Source organism: Cryptomeria japonica, chromosome 1 (genome assembly GCF_030272615.1).
Source record: "Cryptomeria japonica chromosome 1, Sugi_1.0, whole genome shotgun sequence".
Taxonomy (NCBI): domain Eukaryota; kingdom Viridiplantae; phylum Streptophyta; class Pinopsida; order Cupressales; family Cupressaceae; genus Cryptomeria; species Cryptomeria japonica.
In genome coordinates, this window is record NC_081405.1 from 281,996,636 (window position 1) to 282,020,084 (window position 23,449).

The window sequence follows — 23,449 nt, forward strand, 5'->3', positions numbered from 1 at the left end:
TCAGTTAATCATGAAGAGGTAAAGCTTTGAGACATGTCCTACACCTTTCATTTGGCCTATTCAGTGATGTGAAACTTTCAGAATTCAGTTTGGATAAGTTTATGAGGTACCCATTTTGAGGGGTGAGCTGAAAGTGCATTTTAGGCACAAATGCAAATTTTATTGAGTAGCCTACTTTGGGTGTTTGTATCTTTTTACCTGTTGATTGTAATGAAGAAATTAAAAATGGATTAAATTATATGCATAAATGTGAGTCAATTTGTGAAATTTCAAGTCCTAACAAATCCATTTGCTCAGTTTTCAAAGCCAAATCTGTTTGCAGTTTGTGTGTTTTGGCAAGTCCCTGTTTCGAAAGCTAGTCAGAGCCCTATTTTGCATGAGTGTAAAAGTTTCGTCAGTGAGAGTTATGATAGAATGTTTGTTCTGGGCTAATTTTGGTATAAATGATGAGTTACGTTTCAAATTTCAAGCCTCTGCCAATCCATTTGATCGGTTTTCAAAAGGGTTCATTTAACCATCATTTTCAGTTATCCGTACTTTCAATGCTTTATCAGTTAATGTAGCCATTTTTGTGAGCGCGCCATTTGCATCTAGTCAAGATTTTGGTCAAACTGAGAATTCAAAGATTTAGTATGTACTTTAAGGTACCTATGTTTCAAATTTGAGGGTCTACGGAGGTTGTTTGATATTTTTAAGAAAGGCATCATGTGTTGCCAGAACATTGACTTCATCAGGTTCGTAGTGTCGACAAAGTCAGTTGGCCATTTTTGACGATTAATATCTCTTCACTCGGGACTCATTTTGAGAAACTGTTTGGTAGAGTTCATCCTTGTATTTTAGAGTACACGCCTGTCAGATGGCGAGGTCCAAAAATTTGATTTGACTGGCTTGAAACATACGTCTTCGCAATTAAATGCGAAAATGTGACGTAATTGACTGAAGGTTGCAAAATTCAGTCGGATGATCTGAAAATGATGCCGATCATTTCCAGAGGCATGTTTGACGTTCTTGAAGCATTTCAGAGGTTAGTTGCATGAAAACGCAAAATTTTTTTAGTCGGACCCACTTTGGGGCCTGACCTGGCTCATGATCGTGGATTGATTTTACTGGCGACTTGGTTCACTGAGAGAATTTCGTAATTTTTAAATGGTTGTTCATTGGTAAGTGAAGTGTAATTCCATATGAAACAGGATTTTTGATCGCTAGTCTTGGTGACTATATTGCAATATTTCAAAGGTTTTTTTTTGAGGAATCTAAGTATCAAGTGGATAAAATCCTACAGTGAAAAGAAGATGTATGCTCGCTTGGTGCATTCTGTAATTGAATAGATTGGTAATGTAGAAATCTAGTGCAAGCAAATTGGATTGAAGGCAAAATTATCTTACAAAGGAAAATCCTTTTTTGGTCTCAAGGGATCTAACACTAGAATCCATGGAAGTATCTCAAGATGTACTTTATGAGCTACATGGAGATTGGGATGGAACTGTCACATTATAAGACATTAGCACAAGAAAGATGAACATATTATATGATGCAAAGGAAGTCTTTTCAAATTTTAAAACTCCCATCATTCATAATGAGGAGTGAATCGCCCCAACAAAATCAGTTTTGATTTAGTGGAAAAGTGAGCCAGAGGATGCATGGAGGACAAGGAATGACAAGTATGCAAACCTATTTGCCTTTCTCTCCTCTCCAGTCTCTTGCCTTCACTTCACTGTCTAGAGTGAATAAGAATAAATATTTGGTAGAAGATGCAGAAACGTATCTAATAGACAAAGGAAAGAACCGAAAGTTGGATGAAGCTCATGTCACATTTCCAGAGGCACACATTTTCATTGAGAAATGTAAACTAGATGGCAGATGGTGTCGAAGTTGGCAGCAGAAAACTTCCAATGCAATGCAGATTTGGTAGGTGTAGTTCCAAATGCCACGGGCTGCTAACATCCTCCAAATGTTGTGGGCTACTAACATCCTCCAAATATTGTGAGTTGCAGAGGTAAAAGGCGTAGGTAATGGAGTATGGTGTGGAATAGAAGTTGGCAGGTCCATTCTCCTCCCTGCGTGGTCAAGGTGCTAAAAGGCATATAAAACTTAGCAAAATGCAATTACCTAGTGTAAAGCCCAACTCTCATGCCCTTTGCCAGTCCTCCAAAGTTCACATGAGGCAAAAGAGATTGTTAAGGATCAAAGAGACGAGGATTACTCAATAGAGATCACAAGCACCTTGATAACAACACTTGCTTCAAATGGAAGAGTTTCAGAAGCATTTGACATATATGAGGAAATAAAGAAAGTAGGTCAAGTCCCAGAGCCAAAAGTGATTAGGATTCTAATTGAATACCTTGGAATGCAAAGTAAATTTTCTGAAATGTTTTCCTCCACAATTAAAAGTGAGGGAAAAGTCTTCTGTGGACATTGTTTGTAAAGAGATCTTCTACCTTGTCTGTGAAACGAAAACTATGAAATTGATTCTCAAAGAGTACATGAATGAGGGTTTTCCATTTAATGTAGTTACATTATTGAGAATGTTTCAGGTTTTCCTTGCCTCAGGTGATCAAGCAGATGCTGCAGTAATATTGAAAATAATGTCTCAGAATGATACAAAAGACCAACATGTTAAAATACAAACAAATGCAAATAGCAGGTGTAAAGCCGTAATTTCTTGGTGCTGGTTGGGTGTTGAAAAGAACCATCAAAAAATTCCATGAAAACACTCTGGTGCCATTAAAACTCTCAGGAAAAACCTCCAAAATGCAGTCCCAGGCATGAAGCATTATCCCACATTGGTTGGGAAGTGGACCATTTTGGTATTTAAATACAAAAGCCCACACATCTATAATGTCAAAGCCATCAAGGCTTTTGACAGATGGTGCCCATTGAGTGCCCAAAGTGGACCCCGCGCACGTGGGCATGGATCCCAAGGTGACCAGAGGTGGCAACTGAGCAGCAACCAGGTGGACCCCACACAGGTACGCTTCCTGAGGCAGACTGGGCGAATTTTGCAGAGAAGGGTCGACTTAACCAATGAGCAGGTTCGAGATGATCCAATGAAGCGCATTGATTCACAGGCTGAAGGTGCTCGAAGGTTAAAGGCTACAAAATGGTGAAAGTGAGTTGGCAAAAATGCAGTAGTGGTAAAGATTGAGCAAGTCCAGGTTGATTCGACGGTCCGTGCGGCTTTGCGAAGGCAAGATGCTCACCCATTACAGGCCGTGAAATGGAAAAAGGCGAAATGCAAAATGGCGAAAGCCATGCGGTGATGACATGGTAGGTACAGTCAGATTTCCAGTAGGTAGGTCCCATCCTGGTGGCGATAATGTGGCACAGAGGTGGCACCTAGGTGGATGACAAGCAAGCGGACACGTGGCGGAGTGATGAGGTGTCATCCGAGGTGGTGCCCAGTGGACCCCATTGACCAATCAGGTGCCACCATGTGGCAAATCATCAGAGCACAATCAGAGCAAAAATCAAAGTTAAATGCATGTTAATTATATAGTTCAGACTATATGAATAATTCAAAAATTTAAATGATTGTGCACATTGGAAGGATTAATTTGCCTAGGGCTGTATTTTTGGCCAAAATATGAAGTATTATATGTTTCCAGAAAGCTCTCAGAGTGAGGAATCTAATTATGTAGTCAATTTTGACAAAGATTAGATATTTTGGGAGCAGTTTCGATGGGAATGAAATTCAGTTAGAGAGGAGACACTTGGCAATTTCAGTTGCAGATTTGATTTTCTTCCCTCTCCTTCTTATTCTCAATTCTTCTCATTTGTAAGGGTTCTAAAAATTTTGAAAAAAGCTCCAGATTTAATGGCTTCCATTTTCTGAATATCTTGACCCAAGTTTGTAAATGCTTTTGTTTGGTTTCAGGGTACAAAGGATTTGAGTGCAGCATTCAAGATGTGATTTCTAATTGCAGCCTTTACTTGTGTCAGGCATGAGTAATTTCCCACCATATTGTCTCTGTGTATGCATTTCAATATTATGAATTCAATCCTCAAGGAGGATGAAATTTGTCAATTTCAAGGAAGTTGTGTGATTGTTTGTGGGTATCCTTCAATGAAGGTTTTAAATTCTATAATCAATCATGAATAATGGAATGTGTCCCAGATTTGATAATGTTGTGAATGGATCTAAGTAATGAATTAATATAAGGTGTTAATGCAGGGATATTCTATAAGGAAAACAAATTTGCAACTATAATTGACATATTTGCAATTATGTGTGAGACTCTATTGCCCAATGAACAAGGCATTGGTCTTGCAAGTTTGGGGATGTTTTCAGATAAACATTTTAAAAGAAAATATAATTTCCCTTCATGTTTAGGGGTGTGTGTTCCATTCTTTCCAAGCTCTATTCCATCTTATTGTTTGTATAGATCTAGCCAATCTGTAGTGTTTCCTAACTTGTTGAGCTTGTGAAATGATCTATCTGCTTAGCGTTGATGCAGTTATGTGTTTGTAATCATTGTATTTAATGCATCAAAAGGGTGTCCCCCCCTAGGTCTAGCAGAACTTGAAGTGCGAGAGGATCAATTAGGGTCCTATGTTATGTTGTCCAAGCCCTGATGTGTTTCGTAGACTGAAATTGGCCATTTCATAGAAGGATTGTAGGTGTTCTTGGGTTATCACTTTTGGTGAACAAAAGGGAGATTTGACACTTTACTTGAGTAATATCAAGAAAGGTCATCAATTTTGATCGAACCAATAGAGGCAGTTAACATTGGGACAACAGAGCAACCAAAGATCCTACATCCAACAACTTCTTTGTTAGAAGAAGAAATGCAACAATATATGGAATTATTCAAACAACAGCAAATCAATTTCGCCTGGTCATATTCAAACATGCCAGGATTGGATCCATAGCTTATAATGTACCACTTAAATGTCACTCCAGGAGCCAAACTAGTTAAACATAAATTAAGGAAGATGCATCCACATATCGCTCTCCTGGTCAAAGTAGAACTAAAGAAATTACTGGATGTAGGATTCATTAGACCTGTAGCATATCCTCAATGGGTATCAAACATCATTCCTATTTCAAAACTAGACAAAAGTATCAGAATATGCATAGATTATCAAACATCATTCCTATTTCAAAACTAGACAAAAGTATTAGAATATGCATAGACTTCAGAGATATTAATAATGCATGTCCAAAGGATGACTTTCCTTTGCCTAACATTGACACCATTGTAGATTTAACTGCTGGACACTCCATGTTTTCTATAATGGATGGTTTCTTTGGATACAATCAGATTAAAATAGCACCTGAAGATCAAGAAAAGACAACTTTCACATGTCCATGGGGTACAATCTACTGGAACGTCATGCCTTTTCGACTAAAGAATGCAGGTGCTACATATTAGAGAGCTATGACAATGATATTCCATGACATGATGCATACATTCATGGAAGGTTGTGTGGATGACATCTTGGACAACTCATACAATAGAGAAGACCATATAGTAATATGAGAAAAGATCTTGGACAGGTTAGAACAACATAAGCTACAACTAAATCCTAAGAAATGTGCCTTTGGTGTCACTTCAGGCAAGCTATTGGGATACATTGTTTCAGCTAGAGGTATCAAAGTAGATCCAGCTAGGGTCAAAGCAATCACTGAAATAGTATCTCCCAAGAATATTAGTCAACTAAGATCACTTCAAGGAAGACTACAGTCAATCAGAAGATTTGTTGCTCAACTGGCAGATAAATGTCAACCATTTACTCATCTATTACACAAAAATGTTCATTTCAAGTGGGACCATCAATGTGAGGACGCGTTCAACAAAATCAAGGCCTATCTCATGCAACCACCCATCCTAATGTCACAAGTTCTAGAAAAGCCATTATTACTCTATGTATCAACCACCAAAGTATCATTAGAGTTCTTCTTGCACAACAGGATAATGAAGACAAAGAACGAGCCATCTACTACATCAATAGAACATTAGTGGGATACGAGATTAACTATTCACCATCAGAAAAAGTATGCTTGGTAGTAGTTTTTGCTTCTCAAAAATTAAGACACTATCTACTATCTCACTCCATCAAGTTGATAGCTAAAATTGATCCATTGAAGTATTTACTCAGCAAGGCAACATTAATAGGAAGATTAGCAAAATGGATCATGATTCTAAGCGAGTTTGATATTGAGTATGTAGACAGAAAAGCTATCAAGGGGCAAGTCATTGTAGATGAACTAGCAAAGGCACCACTTCAAGATGATTATCCTTTACAGATTGAGTTTCCTGATGTTGATATCCTAACGGTCACCACAAGAGCATGCCAATTATACTTTGATGGTTCATATACACAACATGGATCAGGAGCAAGTATTCTATTCATCACACCACAAGGTCATATAATTCCAAAAGCATACAAATTAAGCTTTCCATGTACCAACAATACAACTGAATATGAAGCTTTGGTTACAGGTATCAAAATGGCTATATAATGGAACATTACATAACTTCAAGTCTTTGGAGACTCTCAGCTCGTCATCAATCAAATCAATGGCGATTATCAAACAAAGGATGAAAATTTAATGCCTTATAAACATATGGTTGATAATATCAAGAAATACTTTGTAGAAATAACTTTTTAGTGGATTCCAAGGAATGACAACAAAGCAGCAGATGCCCTAGCAACAATTGCTTCTCTACTTCAAACATGGGAAAATCAACAGGGTTATGAATTCCTGGTGGAAGAGTTGTTTTACCCTGCTCATAATTGTCCTGATTCTGAAACTATCTATCACCTTGTTGGGCATGATTCCTCTTGCTATGGCCAAACTTACACATACCTGAAAGATAATACCCTACCTCCTGACTTATTGAAAAATCAAAAGAGAAACTTTATTCACCAATCCTCCCATTATACTCTTGTCATGGGTACCCTATTTAAACGAGGTCTGGACGGTACTCTTTTAAGATGTCTTGAACAAGAAGAATCTGAGAAGGCCTTAAATGAAGTCCATAATGACATTTGTGGCACTCATTCAAGTGGTCTTACCCTTTTGAAAAAACTCATACGCTTGAGCTATTATTGGCCAACTATGGAACGAGATTCTTTTCAGATAGCTAAAACATGCAAACAATATTAGATCCATGGGAATTAGATTCATGCACCAACACAGGAACTTAATGCTTTGGCAACATCTTGGTCTTTCTACCAATGGGGTCTTGATCTAGTAGGAAAGATAAATCCTTCTTCATCTAATGCTCACAAATTCATCCTTATAGCTACATAATATTTCACAAAATAGATTGAGGTAGTACCTCTCATCAATATCACAGGAAAACAAATTGCTGCATTTATCTTGAACTACATCATCTGTCGCTATGAAATACCCATGACCATTATCACTGATAATGGGTGACCATTCAAGAATCAGGATGTCCAAGAACTATGTGAGAAATTCAAAATCCAACATAGATTTTCCACACCCTACTATCCACAAGGGAATGGGCAAGCAAAGGCATCAAACAAAACCATTATGAAAATCCTCAAAAAGACCATGAATGATGCTGGAAGAGATTGGCATATTCAATTAAACCTTGCTCTATGGGCCTACTATACCAGTATCCACACACCAATAGGTGCCACACCTTTCTCTCTTGTCTATGGATCAGAAGCAATGCTACCAATAGAAGTAGAGATACCTTCTCTATGATTATCATTAAAAGGTCTTATCCCAGATGAAGAACAACGAGTATCTAGATTGCAAGAGTTAGAATTGATCCATGAACAAAGACAAAATGCCTTTGATCATTTAAAGATATTTCAGCAAAGAATGTGTCATAATTATAATCATAAGGTCAAACAAAGAACATTTCAAGTTGGGGAACTAGTACTCAAATAAAATCCACGCAACCAGTCAGATCGAGAAAAGAAAGGGAAGTTTAAACCAAACTGATTAGGTTCGTTTGTGGTCACAACAATATTTAGGTCAGGAGCATATCATCTATCAACATAGGAAGGGGATCAGCTCAAGGAACCCATCAATAGAATGCATCTGAAGAAGTTTTATGTTTGAAAAAGCAGAAAAATCCAAAAATAGTGAAAAAGCAGAAAAATCCAAAAACAGTGAAAAAACATAAAATACAAAAACAGTAAAAAATAATGAAAAACAATGAAAAATCAAATCAAATCAAATCAAATATGAGAAAAAGTGCAATAAAAACATATGGTGAAAACTTGGCAAACAAGTGCTCTCTGCCTACTAGCTCTTTCATCTATTGGTTCATGCATCCTTTTGCTTGCATTCTTTTCCGTCAATGTTGTTCTTATCCATAATAAAGCCTTTGTACATATGTAGGCATCCCAGGGGGCTTCTTGCCATGGTTTGGATCATTGGGTATATCATAATGAATTTGTTTCTAGGCTTGGGGCAAAATCCTGCACCTAGTTGGGGGCCAATTTTTTCATTTTTGAGCTTAATCAAATAGGAACAACAATTGTCAGGCAACTCTTATCAAGCAATAACTAAGACACATCCAATGTTGAATACGTGATCAAATTGTCAACCATCAAACTATCATATATCAGTATAAGCACATTCACACAACTTTCAATAGATGATATCTTTTGGATAATGATTTTAACATGATTGTTCAACTTTTCTATCTTGATTTTTGCTATCATGATTTCTGAGTGACTCCAAGATGTTTCTGACTAGAGGAACAAGGAAGGAACATGATATTTTTCTTGTCTGCTATTTGTAAATTAATCAATAATATGTGCAAATTTGTTTGAGGACATGATCATCAGAATATCATCGAAGACATTTCTAATTTACGTATAGAAATGGTTAATACTACCTGTTTTACACAAGCAACACTCATGTCATCTTGGTTCAATTATACCTCAATGCTTGTGCTAACTTTCCATATCAAAATCTAGGAAAGTAGTGCTCAGGTCATCATGGTTTAATTATAACATCAATGTTTGCACTCACTTCCCACATTTTAAAAAGCTCAATGATGATAAAACACAATAACCTAGTGACTGGTCCGGTCATAGCTTTGCATTTCATTTGCATTTAGCTTGCATCTCATTCTTGCATGGGATCTCACATGCTCATTTTATCTAAGGTTAAATCTATCACAGGAATCATCAAGGTATCATCATAAGTGTGTACACAATCAGACTGATGACTCATCTCTCTCCAGATATTGTCGACCCAACATAAATTTAATGTTACTCCCTCAACTGAACCAACATCAATATATTTGAATCTTCCTGCAACTTGATATCAACAAATCTGTCATTTCTTTTCTCAATCAACCTTATCAATTCTATCAATCGATTGCATCTAAATCGATTCTATCATGTCTTATACATGATTTATCTTTCCTAGAACTAGACGTTCTAATCATGTCTTATACAGGATATATCATTCTTGAAACCAGATGCTTTGATCATCTTTGTCTTATACATGAGGTGTCATTCCTGAAACCAAACTGAATCTCGATCTTATCAATCTAATCAATCAAGCTTTATCAATAATCAAGAACCACATCACCATGATCGTAGAACTCATATTTTCATCAACCACAATTGTAGAGATCAAATCATTTCTAATCGGAATATCAATTTCGTAAAAATTCACACACTCTAAAAAATCAATTATCTCAATTGATCTCCTGAGGGGGCATCATCGTACTGCAATTTATCAATCAATGTTTGGGGCATCCTATTGAACCAATATAATCATCAAAATGAGATTATTCTTTGAATCAACGTGTCATCACACCTCGCTTCAAAGAGAGGCAAAATCTATACACCTAAAAATGGTCTGAAGATAATTAATTAAATAAGTAATTATTTAATTAATCCCCCTCCCTAATTTAATTGAATTCATTAGCAATTTGATTAAATTATCCCTTTCATCTACTTATTAATAAAGTTAAGGATTTATTTATTAAGTTCATTCCATGGTCTCCTTTGATTAATTAATTCAAATTAATTAATCCTCCCCCCATTTCAATCAATTCTTCTAATCCTCTGATTAATTAAAACAAATCAATTTATGAGTTGCTGAAAATTAATTAGTCTTTTCCTATTATTTGAATTTTTAAATTCAAATTATCCACATGCCTCCTAACTTCTAACCACTTGACCTAACCATCCCTCTAAACTAACCCATTCCACCTAATCTTGGATTTGCCTAACCCTATCCTATCTTGCACATTCTAACCTCCTTATCCTAACCTCTTATGGTATGGCTATTCTTCCCTTGAGACACATGGCACTTTGGCCACATGTTTCCTCCCTTGGACACTTGCTCTCTCATGAGCAAGGCTCCTTGACACTTGTCACCATAGAGATGACAAGTGACCCTTCCTCCAACCTCTTCTCCAACCTCCTCCAATTTCACCCTTGATATCTTCAGACTCAATCTTGACCGTTGATTCCTGCCACCTCATCCCTGGCCTTGGAAATCCTATAAATATCCCCCATTTTGAAGCACAAAGGATCCCATATCATTATCAATTTAGACATTTTTAAAATATGCATATCATTTGAGCATTGTTGGTATAGGCAATTGCATCTTAGATTTAGCTTAATTTGATCATTTTTCAGCATAATTGTTGAATCATGTAGCTTAGTCAATCTCTTTTCTATCTTAATTACATCATCATCATAGCTTAATCATGCATATATTTAACTTAATTAGTCTCTTGGATCAATCTAGCTTAATCAATCTCATCTTTGCATATCATTATCATTTCAAATCCTCCATCTAGGTGTAGTCAAGTCACTGGGATTGCTTATTCAGATCTGAGTGCAAATCCATACTCGCATGTCTTAGGAGGCAATAGGTCGCTTTGTCATGGTTCATCTTTCATTTTCTTATTATTTTCTAACCATGCTTGTAATGATCTATTGAGTGTTTGTGTTGTAGTTGCAGGTATCACACTTCACAGGCACGACAGACTCCTAGGTATGCAAGGTTGAATCATTCAGAATATCAGATCATTGGAGATAAGAGCAAATGAGTGATGACAAGAAGAAGGTTGGCAGTTGAAGAGGTATGCATAATTTATCAAATTGAACCAACATGATTAGTTGAGGCATGTAATGATAAATGTTGGATGAAAGCTATGGAAGAGGAATTGGATCAGATAGAAAAGAACAACACTTTAGTTCTCTGGGTTAAAAGTAAAAATGTTATTGGAACTAAATGGGTTTTTAGGAATAAATTAAATGAAGATGGATAAGGATATTCTTAGAAGGAAGGAATAGATTATGATGAAACTTTTTATCTGGTAGCAAGGATTTTTAGATATTTACAAGGATCAACTAAATATGGTTTGTGGTATCCTAAAGATGATGAATTTACACTATGTGCATATACAAATGCAGATTGGGCTGGAGCTATAAATACCGAAAAAGAACATCCAATTGAGTTTTCTTTCTCGGAAATAAATTTGTTTCATGGATCAACAAGAAATAGTCACACACTTCTTTATCTACTACTGAAGCTGAGTATGTTGTTGCTGCTACTAACTATACACAAGTTTTATGGATGAAGCAAATGTTAAAAGATATAACGGTAGATTATGATGAACCAGTAGTTATTTAGTGTGATAACTCTATTGCTATTGACATATCAAGGAATTCAACATTTCATTCAAAGATAAAGCACATATCAATCAAGTATAACTTTTTGCAGGAAAAGGTAGAAACAAATGAAGTCAGATTGGTTTATGTGAACACTAAAGAGCAAATTGTAGACATCTTCACTAAACCTTTGCCTAGGGAATCATTTGAGTACTTTAGAGACAGATTGGGGGTCTCTGCTCCTCTGGTAGAGACTTAAGTGATGTTGATTGGCATCGGTTCGGCATTCATTAATAGAACTATCATTCATTCCGGATTGATGAGTTGGTGTTACTACTCAAGGGGAGTAGTCAACTATATGGTTTAGAGGATCCATGGTTTTTCTTTGATATTTATGTCAGATTTTTGGCATTGATGTCAAAGGGGGAGAGATACACATGTGAAAAACAAAGCTTAACAAAGATACCAGTCACAGGGGGAGCTTGATCTATGGTTTGGTTAATTGGTTCAGAGCTTCATTGATATATCATTTGTGGTAGATTGTTGGATGTCTTCGATTGGGGGAGACTTGTTTGGAATTTCTTGGCACTTGGATGTTTTTCACATCTAGTGTTGCCATCAATGCTAAAGGAGGAGATTGTTGGAAATTTGGAGGAATTGATTATGTGTTGCATTGATGTCTGTATATGGTGAAAATGGATAACAATAATAACAAAATTGAAAGGCTAAATGAATTCAACCATAAAACCCTAGCCTAACAACAACAAAGATCCACCATAACATATGAAGATTACCTAAGACAATGCAAATCAAATGAAATCACAAAGATTATACCATCACATGTCCAATAGGGTTTGGATCTCCATTCTTCCTATCTCCATTGATCTTGCTTGATATATTTGCTCTCAGATTTTATGTGCACAAGAGCTCAACAAAGAACGGAATGTGGTTGCAAGTAGGATCGTAGTGTAGTTAAGTGATCAAATAGTTCATTAGGGTTTGATAATGAAGGAAGCATCTCCTTATATAGAAGACACTATATGAAATGGAGGGATAAAATTGAGAGGTGTAAAAGGAGGTTGGCTATGATTAGAGGGTAGGTAAAAGAAATAATAAAATAATGAAAGAGGTAGGTAGTGTAGGAATTAAGAGATGAATGACATGTGTCATGGGTAGAAAAGGCTAATGAATTAATTAAATAAATAAATATTTATTTAACTAATAGAAGAAATGGGATGAATAAATAAATAAATAAAATATTTATTTAATTTAGGAAAAGGATAATTTAAATAAATAAATGTATTTATTTAAATGAGAAATAAGGCTAGAAGAGGATAAATGAATTAATTAAATAAATAAAGATTTATTTAATTAATAGAAGAATTAAGCGTAGATAATTAAATAAATAAAATATTTATTTAATTAAACATGTCAATTTTGGGTGTCTACATTTTGCCCCTCTTTGAGACAATGCGACTTGTCGCGTTGTTTCAAAGAAGATAAGATGAACTGATACAGAGTTGCCCCAAGATGAGAATGATATGCCCCCTTGAGAGATTAGATGAAAATGTCTGAAAAGATTGCAAACAATCTCTCGATAAGGAAGATGGGATAAACTAGATTGACCGGATAAAGTGACAGAGTCGCAGGAGAATGAAGACTGACTCGGGAAATGAGGGCGAGGGCTAGGGTAGTCTATAAGATAAACCACGGGGGAAATCCTCATTGCCATCCACACATCCACAAGAGCAGAGTGCAGAGCGAAAATAGAGCAGTAGTAGTCAGCAGCGATGGCTTTCATTCACAAATTCGATCGCGTTCGCTGATTCCAAAGGCCAGCAGAGGCAGGAGAGCCGGTGAGTACCACCAAACCTCCTCGTACTTTGATGCATTTATTATTGTCATTAATGCATGGTAGATAGGGAAATAAATGTGCATTACGTTAGGGTAAAAAAAATGTCAAAAAATAGCTAGGTGCGTCTGCGTTGGTGCCAGGCGCGTCTATGCTCGCGAGGCACGTCTGTGTTTGTGCCAGGCGCGTTTGTGTTGTAAAACACGTCTGTGATGTGTAGGCACGTCTATGCCAAGAAGGCATGTCTATGTCACCCAGGCGCGTCTATGCAGAGCATAGGCACATCTGTGCAGAACAGGCACGACTGTGCAGTCTTCAAGCACGTTTATGTCAGGAAAGCGCATTTGTGTCAAAAAAAATGTGAATTTGTGTCTTCTAGGTCAAATCGATAGTTTTGTGATGAACATACGTTGTCGATTGGATAAGCTGCTGAGAGGATACACTCAAGCAGGTCCTTTAGGGAAGACTAGAATAGATCAAGGCACTTTGTGATGAACAATGAGTACTAAGATAGAGTACTTTGTGATAAACAAAGAGTACTAAAATATGAGCAGCACTTTGTGATGAACAGGGAGTGCAAATGTGAGCAGCACTTTGTGATGAATAGGGAGTACCACTAGGATAAATAGCAACATTTTGTGATGAACAGTGAGTGTCACTAAGATAGATAGCAACACTTTGTGATGAACAGGGAGTGTCACTAGGATAGAATGTCATATGCATTTAGATAAAAAAGTAGCATTTTGTGATGAACAGTGAATGCCACTATGACTGACATAATTGATTTGCTTGACTGCAGGAGTATTTGCCTATGTTAAAGTCATGGGAGAGATTCCCATCGACTCAAAGGTTGTGGCCTAAGCTGATATTTGAGAACCAAGCTATGATTGAGGCCATGGGTCTGAGACATATTCTGTATGTGCTTGAGTTTTAGGTGAACATGGGATTGCTGACTGCACTGGTGGAGAGATGGTACTCCGAGACTTGTACTTTCCATTTGCTGATGGGGGAGATGATAGTCACCCTAGAGGATGTATACAGGATTTTATGGATACCGATCAATGGGGAGCTGATTCCATACGATCGAGACAAAGATAGGGAGGCCCTGAGACGAGTGTTCCAGGACCCAGGACTGGAGATGAGGGTAGGGCGTGTGGCTTGGGACACCATGATTGCTACAGGATTAGCGCTGCCAACAGTGATAGGAGGAGCGATCAGTGGGTTCTTGTGTCCTGATAGAGCGACATGAGGGTTGGCTGTGGGCTAGGGAGGAGCATTGGAGACACTGGTGACACAACACACCAGATATGCCTGGGGACCATGTGTTTTGGCACACCTGTACTATGAGCTGCATCAATTTGTATACCACAGGTCAGTGGGATTGGGCTACAGGGTGACATTGTTGCAGGTGTGGACTTATGAGCATCTGCCAGTGATGAGACCGATACATTTTAGAGGCAGAGGTCACAGGCGCAGTTTTGTTCACTTGTATGATATGATCACGTTGTAGCCATGGATTGGCAGGTTAGAGCACTAACGGTGGGTGATTGATGATATTGACATGGTCATATGGAGGCCATACTTGGGATGTGAGCAGTGGGAGTATGATGTGGTAGAGCTTCCCTACACCTTCCAGAGAAGGTACCTGATTGGGCGGATGCCCTATGTACTAGAGAGATAGCTTGTGGACAGGGTGGGCAGGCAATTTGGTAGGATCCAGAGGATGCCACAGGGCTTAGGCATGTATGCACAGACAGTCAGGGATCAAGTGCAGTTTGGACCCTTGTTATCATATGATCAGGCTATGATGTAGCTAGTAGAGATGATGCTCCTACCCTGGGACATGTGGTCAGAGATCGAGGATGCCGGCATGGATACCGAGTACACAACATACTGGGCCAAGCATCCATTCCCATGCCTGACAGATCCAAGAGAGTTATTAGATGGAGATGGTGGTGGGGATGATGATGATGATGGAGCCGATGGGGGTAGAGGCCGACGGAGGAGGAGGGGGGCAGTTGGAGAGAGGAGGGTTGCATCGTGGAGGGAGAGTGGAGAGGAGAGGCATGCTCAGGTGGTGAGAGGTCACGGTGGATTGCCGCTATAGGTGCCAGCAGCACAGGGTCCCAGATAGGTGCAGGTATAGGGACAGGTACAGGGATAGGTACCAGTATAGGCACAAGCATAGGAGCGAGCACCTGTACAGGGAGAGCCATAGGCAGAGCCATGGGGGGCCGAGGCAAAGGAGGATGAGCTGACAGAGCTGAGGGAGATCTGCCAGGGACAGGCAGATGAGATCCAGGACCTAGAGAGGGAGAGGGATAGGCTCAGGAGGTGGCTCAGAGATACCGAGCAAGAGTGGGACCAGACCATTTAGCGCTATATAGAGGCTGAGACAACATTGAGGGCTGGGAGACAGGCAGCAGAGGACATAGGGGCCGGATATGCCTATATTCTGTGGGCCGAGGAGGAGATTGCCTACTGGTGGGATCTCTATTATGGTGCAGTGCCAGTAGATCAGTGGGCGAAGAACTTCCATAGACCATCGCGGACAGCGATAGCTATGAGAGGGAGCTGGAGGAGACAGGAATCTAGTGGTGGGGTTATGGGTTCTCCACCACCACCAGAGAGAGGGGACATGACGGATGATCCTGGGGCAGGTCCTTTGGGGGCTTAGATTTTGTCGAGGCCAGGCGGCTTCGAGGGAGGAAGTTCATCATAGTCGTAGAGGGCTCCCTATGTATCAGTATTGTACCATTTTTGTATGATGATGTAGACTCCTTCGGTTGATTGTAGCCATATAATTTTGACATCATTGTATCATGACACTTTATATATATATGAGATGATTCATCTTTGCAGCAGTTATATGCATGTGTATCTATGTGATGAGATGTTCTTATGATGTTTGTTTTATGTAATGCTTATGATATGGATGCAAATATGTACATAATGCAATGCAATATTTTTTTTCTTTTATGTTTTATATGTGTATGCATGATGCAAATATGAATGTATGAAATGTCAATGAATATGATAATGCAAATAACTATTTTCATGATAAAAAATGTAAAATATGCTAACATGCATTGTGTGCAGGATGTGATGCAGTTGTGATATCTATATGTATGTATGAAATGCTTATATGTGGTAATGCAGGTACAACTACATGAAATGCAAATGTTTTTGGTGTGTCATTATACTCAGTCATGTGATAGCAGGCTATGTGGACTTGAGAAGGATGATGGAAGTCAATCAAGAAAGGGGGATGGAAGATAGAAGATATGAAAAATGAAATGAGCTTCTTGTGTGTTATCATCATTGAGCTTTATTATGGCAAGTAGGTTATGACAATCAAATCATATGTTTGACCCAGAAAGTCATTATACCCATTTGCATGGAGATAAGATAGTCATAAACAAGGAATGCCCTAGTTCATACTAGACTCACAGTGTCCTCATATCCTTGGACAAGTCATAGCATTACTAAGAGACAATCCACAGACAACAAAGAAAGATAGGTGACGATAGCCCATCCTTGCCTTTCTAGTCAAAGACATCCTAGAGATAGAATCTCTAGTCAGAGACATCCCAGAAAAGCTAAAAGACATGTCACCAAAAAAAGATGAAATAAAAAAAAAACCAAGACTCGACACCAACATCCACTGTAGTCCTCAAGTTTAGTGTCTTTTGTCACTTGTATAAGTCTTATTTGATTGTGGTCACAATGTTTACTTTCACAAAAAGGATAGATAGCATAGAACCATATGTTGTCTGAGTTTGTTGAAAGATTTGATTTGTTGAAGCCCATTGTTGCTGTTGTGTCTCATTTGAAACTGACTGAATCCATGAAACTGATACTTTATTGCGGAGAAGATGAAACTTTATTGCAGATTGGCGATGCAGATGTTGTTTTATTGTGGATTGTGTGCGAATAGACTGAAGGAAGCTGGAAGAAACTGGACTCCTCGAAACATGTGATGTTCTCAGTTCCACACCCCTCACTAGATGTAGGATTTGCCTTAGCCACATATAGGAGCTGATTTATTATAGATGGAAAGGGAGGTGAAAAGGGAGGTTTATTATGAATGGCAAACCAATCTTGGGTAGATCAATAACAAGCCATGATGGGAATGGGTAATTTTATTATGAACAAATAGGTTGTGAGTGTGTGTAAAGTGAGAGGATGAAAGTGAATCTTGAAGGAGGGAGGAGCAATGTCTCTACACATGGCGTTGGTCACCCATTTTTCACCATGGTACTTGCCCAGGGTGCCACCGAAGTGGTTTTCACTGTTGGACGAAATTATTTCTCTTTACTTTTTTCAATTTTTCAATGTTTTTTGTGTCACAAGGCGCCTGTTTGCCAGGTTTTCATCAAGTAACGATTTTTATGTTTTATAATTTTTTTTTTTGTATTTTTGATTTTTTTTAAAAAAATTTTGTATTTTTTGAATTAGGATATTCTGAAGAGCTATGTGTAAAACCTGCGAAGGTGCATGCTGTTGATAGGATCCTCCAAAGGTTCACCTTCTGTAGTTGAGAGTTGATATGCTCTAGATCCATATGCTGCTGTAATGATGTAAGGACCAAGCCAGTTTGGTTCGAACTTGCCCTTCTTCTCTCTGTCTTGCTGATTCTTAGGGTTTTCTCTGAGAACCAAGTCACCTACCTCAAATGTATGAGGCTTGACTTTATGATTGTAGCTGCAACTCATCCATTGTTGGTAAGCCTCGAGATGATTAAAAGCAGTTTGTCTTCGTTCATCCAGTAGTTCAAGTTCCTGTAAGTGAGAGACCCTATAGTCTTCATCACTGATAATGTTTTTCAAAGAGACCCGTAAAGAGGGTAGCTCGACCTCAATAGGCAAGATGTCTTCAGGGCCATAGACAAGTGAATAGGGTGTAGCTCCTGTAGGTGTGCCGACACTTGTGCAGTAGGCCCAAAGTGCAGGATTAAGTTGGATATGTTAATTACGGCTAGCGTCGTCGACTATCTTCTTTAGGATTTTAAGGATTGTTTTATTAGATGCCTCAGCTTGGCCATTACCTTGGGGGTAATATGGTGTGGAGAAATGATGGGAAATATGGAAGCGGTCACAGAGTTCATGAACATCCTGATTTTTGAAGGGATGCCCATTATCAATGATAATGGAAACAAGAATACCGTATCGACAAATGATATAGTTGAGGATGAACGTGGCAATTTATTTTCTAGTGACTTGTGTGAGAGGCACAACTTCAATCCATTTTGTGAAATACTCTGTGGTAGTGATAATGAATTTATGACCATTGGAAGAAGGAGGGTGAATCTTGCCTATGAGATCGAGTCCCCATTGACAAAAGGGCCAAGGAGACGCAATTGGTTGTAGTTCTTGTGCTGGCGCATGTATGAGGTCTCCATGAATTTGACATTGCTTACATTTCTTGACAAACTGATATGAGTCCTTTTCCATATTGGGCCAGTAATATCCAGTCTCGATGAGTTTCTTGGCCAAGGTAGGACCACTAGCATGTGGACCACATATCCCTTCATGTACTTCATGTAACGCAATCTGAGCTTCATCGCTTTCTAAACATCTAAGAAGAGTGCCATCTAGACCTCGCCAGTATAGGATATCAGCTAAAATGACATATCGAGAGGATTGGCAAATGAAAGTGTGACGTTGGTTATTTGATAGATCAGGAGGTAGGGTATTGTCGTGAAGGTATGTGAAAATGGAACCATATAACTGGGAATCGGGACCGACAATACATATCGTCTTAGTAGGAATGATCTCATATGAAGGAACCAAAAGGTTATCCACCAAGAACTCATAGCGGGTCTCATTTGGAGGTAGATCAATCAATGAAGCAATTGTAGCCATGGCATTTGCGGCACGATTCTGCTCTCTTGGTATCTACTCAAAATCTATATTTGTGAAGTGTTGTTTCAGGTCATCCACCATTTGTTTGTAAGGCATTAATTTTTCATCTTTTGTTTGGTAATCATTAGTTGCTTGATGGATTACAAGTTGAGAGTCCACAAAAACACAAAGTTCCTGGATCTTCCACTAAATTGCGATCCGTAATCCAGTTGTTAATGCCTCATATTCTGCTATATTGTTAGTGCAAGGAAATGATAAGCGGTATGATTTTGGTATAGAATCCCCTTGAGGGGTTATAAAGAGGATGCCAGCTCCTGCCCCATGCTGTGTGTATGAGCAGTCGAAGTACAGTTGCGATGGCTTTGCATGTGACATTGTTAAAATGGATTTATCTGGAAATTCTGAATTTAGAGGAACATCATCTATCATGGGAGCATCTGCTAATTGATCTACGATGGCTTGTCCTTTTATTTCTTTTCTATCCACATACTCGATGTCGAATTCACTCAGGATCATTACCCATTTGGCCAGTTGCCTAGTAAGTGTTGCTTTATTGAGAAGGTATTTCAATGGATCTATCCTGGCCACCAACTTAGTCTTATGAGTGAGCATGTAATGTCATAATTTTTGTGAAGCAAAGACCACGGCGAGACATGCACGCTCAATTGTTGTGTAGTTTAGCTCATATCCCACCAATGTGCGATTGATATAGTATACTACCTTTTCCTTGCCCTCAACAATTTGTTGTGCTAAGAGTGCCCCTAGTGCTGTTGGAGTAGCTGATATGTATAGTAACAGAGGCTGATCTGGAACTGGTGGCATCAGAACTGGCGGACTCAGAAGATAATCTTTGAGTGTCTGGAAAGCCTGTTGACAGTTATCATCCCATTTGAATTTGATGTTTTTATGTAGCAGGTGCTGAAAAGGATTACACTTATCTGCAAGTTGCGCTATGAATCTTTGTATGGACTGGAGTCTTCCTTGTAAAGACCAAAGTTGACTGATATTTCTTGGTGGTGGCATTTCCAAGATGGCCTTGACTTTTGCTGGATCAGCTTCGATTCCTCTTTTGGACACAATGAATCCTAGAAGCTTCCTGGAGGTTACTCCAAAGACACATTTCTTGGGGTTTAATCTTACTTTGTACTTTTCCAACCGATCAAAGATGACTAAAAGTATGTCCAAATGTGTATTTTTGTCTATTGATTTACCCAAGAGGTCGTCGACATAATCTTCCACGGTTACATGCATGAGATCATGAAAGATAGTAGCCATGGCTCTTTGATATGTAGCACCTGCAATTTTTAGCCTAAAGGGCATGACATTCGAGCAGAAGATTCCCCAAGGACAAGTGAATGATGTTTTGTGTTGATCCTCGGGCGTGATCCTTATTTGATTATAACCAGAAAATCCATCCATCAATGATAACATTTCATGACCTGCTGTGAGATCAACAATCAAGTCAATATTTGGTAATGGGAAGTCATCCTTTGGACAAGCTTTGTTGATGTCCCTGAAATCTATACATATTCTGATGCTATGATCTGGTTTACTGACAGGCACTAAATTGGAGATCCATTCAGGATAGTCAATTGGGTGTATGAATCCGACATCCAATAATTTCTCAAGTTCTGCTTTGACTAGCAATGCCACTTGTGGATGCATTTTTCTTAATTTTTGTTTCACTGGCTTTGCCCCCGGTTTGACTATCAAATGATGCATTACCAAATCTGGATCTAATCCAGGCTTATCAGTGTATGACCATGCAAAGTTGATTTGTCATTCTTTGAAGAAACTTATGAATTTTGACCTTTCTAACTCCGTCAATGATTGAGCCAAGAATATGTTGTGTGGAACCTCTTCTGTACCAATGTTTGTTTTGATAGTCTCTTCTACCAACATGGATGACTTTTCTTCATATGATGTTGGGAGAATGTCGAGCATTCCATCTTCGGGTGCCTCAAAGAGGTTTTTGCCCTCAGATACGTCCTTTCTTTTTACTTTTTTGGGGTCAGATAGCACCATAGTGTGGTTTTCGCCATAAGACCCTTGGTTTGTTCTTATTTTCACATTTTTACGATTGGAAGGTCTGACACCCTCACCAAAATATGCCACACTATTGAGTTCTATAGTGTATCCCGCTTTATGGTCCCTAGGAGGAAGATCGTCTCGTATGCCAAGATAGTCAATAACAGCTTCATCATTTTGGAATGTGTCAAATTGTGCTGGTCCTTCATGATCCCAGTCAATGAGTTGATGGTGAACAAGGGGAAGGCCTTTAATGTCTTCAAAGTTACTGGGGCTAAGAGTGAAGATGTAGTTATATTTGGGTATGTCAAGGTAATTATCGAGGTCATCGATGGCACTCTCCTCATCAGTCTTGATCATGAGCGAATCCAAATTATCATCACTAGTAGTGCATTCTGGGACAGGTGTTCTCATCCTATGTGATTTCAACCTAGAACCTTGAGACAAGGACTGTGTGGAATCTTCATGGGTTGTTTCTTGACCTACTCTAAACTTTTTACAAAATTCCTCTTCTTCTGTGGGTTCAGCTGGCTCTCTGAATGTCTCAGTGAGCTCGTAGTCACTGGAGGATTTGTCTAAATCCCATTCCCATTTGTTGGAGTCTGTGGAATAGTGATCCTCTTGTTGAATTTTGGCAGCTTTGATTTGTAAGGCTTCTTCTGTCCTTTGAGTGTGGACCTTAGAAGTCAGGAAACCAAGTCCCTTTGAGCATTCCCTTTTGAAAGCCAATTCAGGTTGTAAAGGTTCAATGATGCCTTCCTTTCGTAACCCAAGAGGGCTTTTTCCATCATACCCAATTTTTTGTAGAATCTTGAAGCCCTTGCCATATTTCTCACATGGTAGACTGATGTGATCTTGTGTGTCATCTTCAATGCCTTTGTAGAGCATTGTGTATAGGTCTTCTTCTTCCAGTTCACCCCATCTTTGAAAGGTAGTAGGGTCCCATTTGAGTACCATGATGGATACTTGCTTGTTAGGATGTGGTCTTCCATATTCTTTTGGGGAACTCATGACTTGTCGTAAGTACATGGTCTGATTTAATGTGTATTCCCCAATGGCTTTGTCCTAAAATTTGCCTTTTAGCTCACCTTGTTTTTATGTCGAAGGTTTTAATGACTCAGGATCAATGTATGCCGAAGAAGGAATAGCTTCACGATTACTGGGAATGATGGTCTCAGTTTTTGATCTCAGGTTATTGCAATATATGAACGTATTAGGATCACCGTTAACTATTATTTCTACTCCATTGTGAGGAACTTAATGCATTGGTGATATGTGGATGGGACTGCCCTCATTTCATGAATCCAAGGATGTCCTAGCAATATGTTATAAGTGAGGTCCAGATCTAGGACTTGACAAACCACATCCTTTGTAACTGGCCCAACTCTAAGAGGTAATGTGACTATGCCCTTGGACGAACGTTCTTCATCATCATATGCCTTGATGGTGATTTGATTTGTAGAATTCACAACTTTATTAGAATATCCCAATTGTTTAATTGTGTTCAATGTATAAATGTTTAGACCAGCTCCTCCATCTATCAGGACTCATTTTATTCGATGTTTGTGTATGAAGGCTTCAACGTGTAGTGGTGCATTATGTGGCTGACTTACATAGGCATAGTCGGCTTCTATAAATGTAAGGGAATGTGGAATGGAAAGGTATCCCATCATGGCTTGAAACTGGTCCACGTTCAAATCAGTAGGAACGGTGGTGTCTCTCAAGATTTTGTCAAGAATAGCTTTATGAGCGGGGGATATGCGTAAGAGATCAAGGATGAAGATGAGCGCGGGTGTCTTCCCTAACTGTTATATAAGGTCATACTCAGGTTTGGTGGATGAAGAAGTGGTGTTTTTAGTTGAAGCCCCTTGCAAAGTGATTTTACCTCAACGGGTTGTAACATGACATTCAGAGGTAGGTTCGGAAGAAGATCCAACACCTTTTAGGACAATTTTGGGTCTCTGAGTAGAATTCTCAGGGTTTTTGTCCTTGATGATAATAGTAGAGACATAATTGTCCATCGAGATGTGATTTATGGTTGAATCATAGTTATAAGATGCTCTGGTATAGTTGGTTTGATCATCTATGGCTTTAGCTTTTCCCTTGTCATGTTTTGGGAATGGTTCCTTAA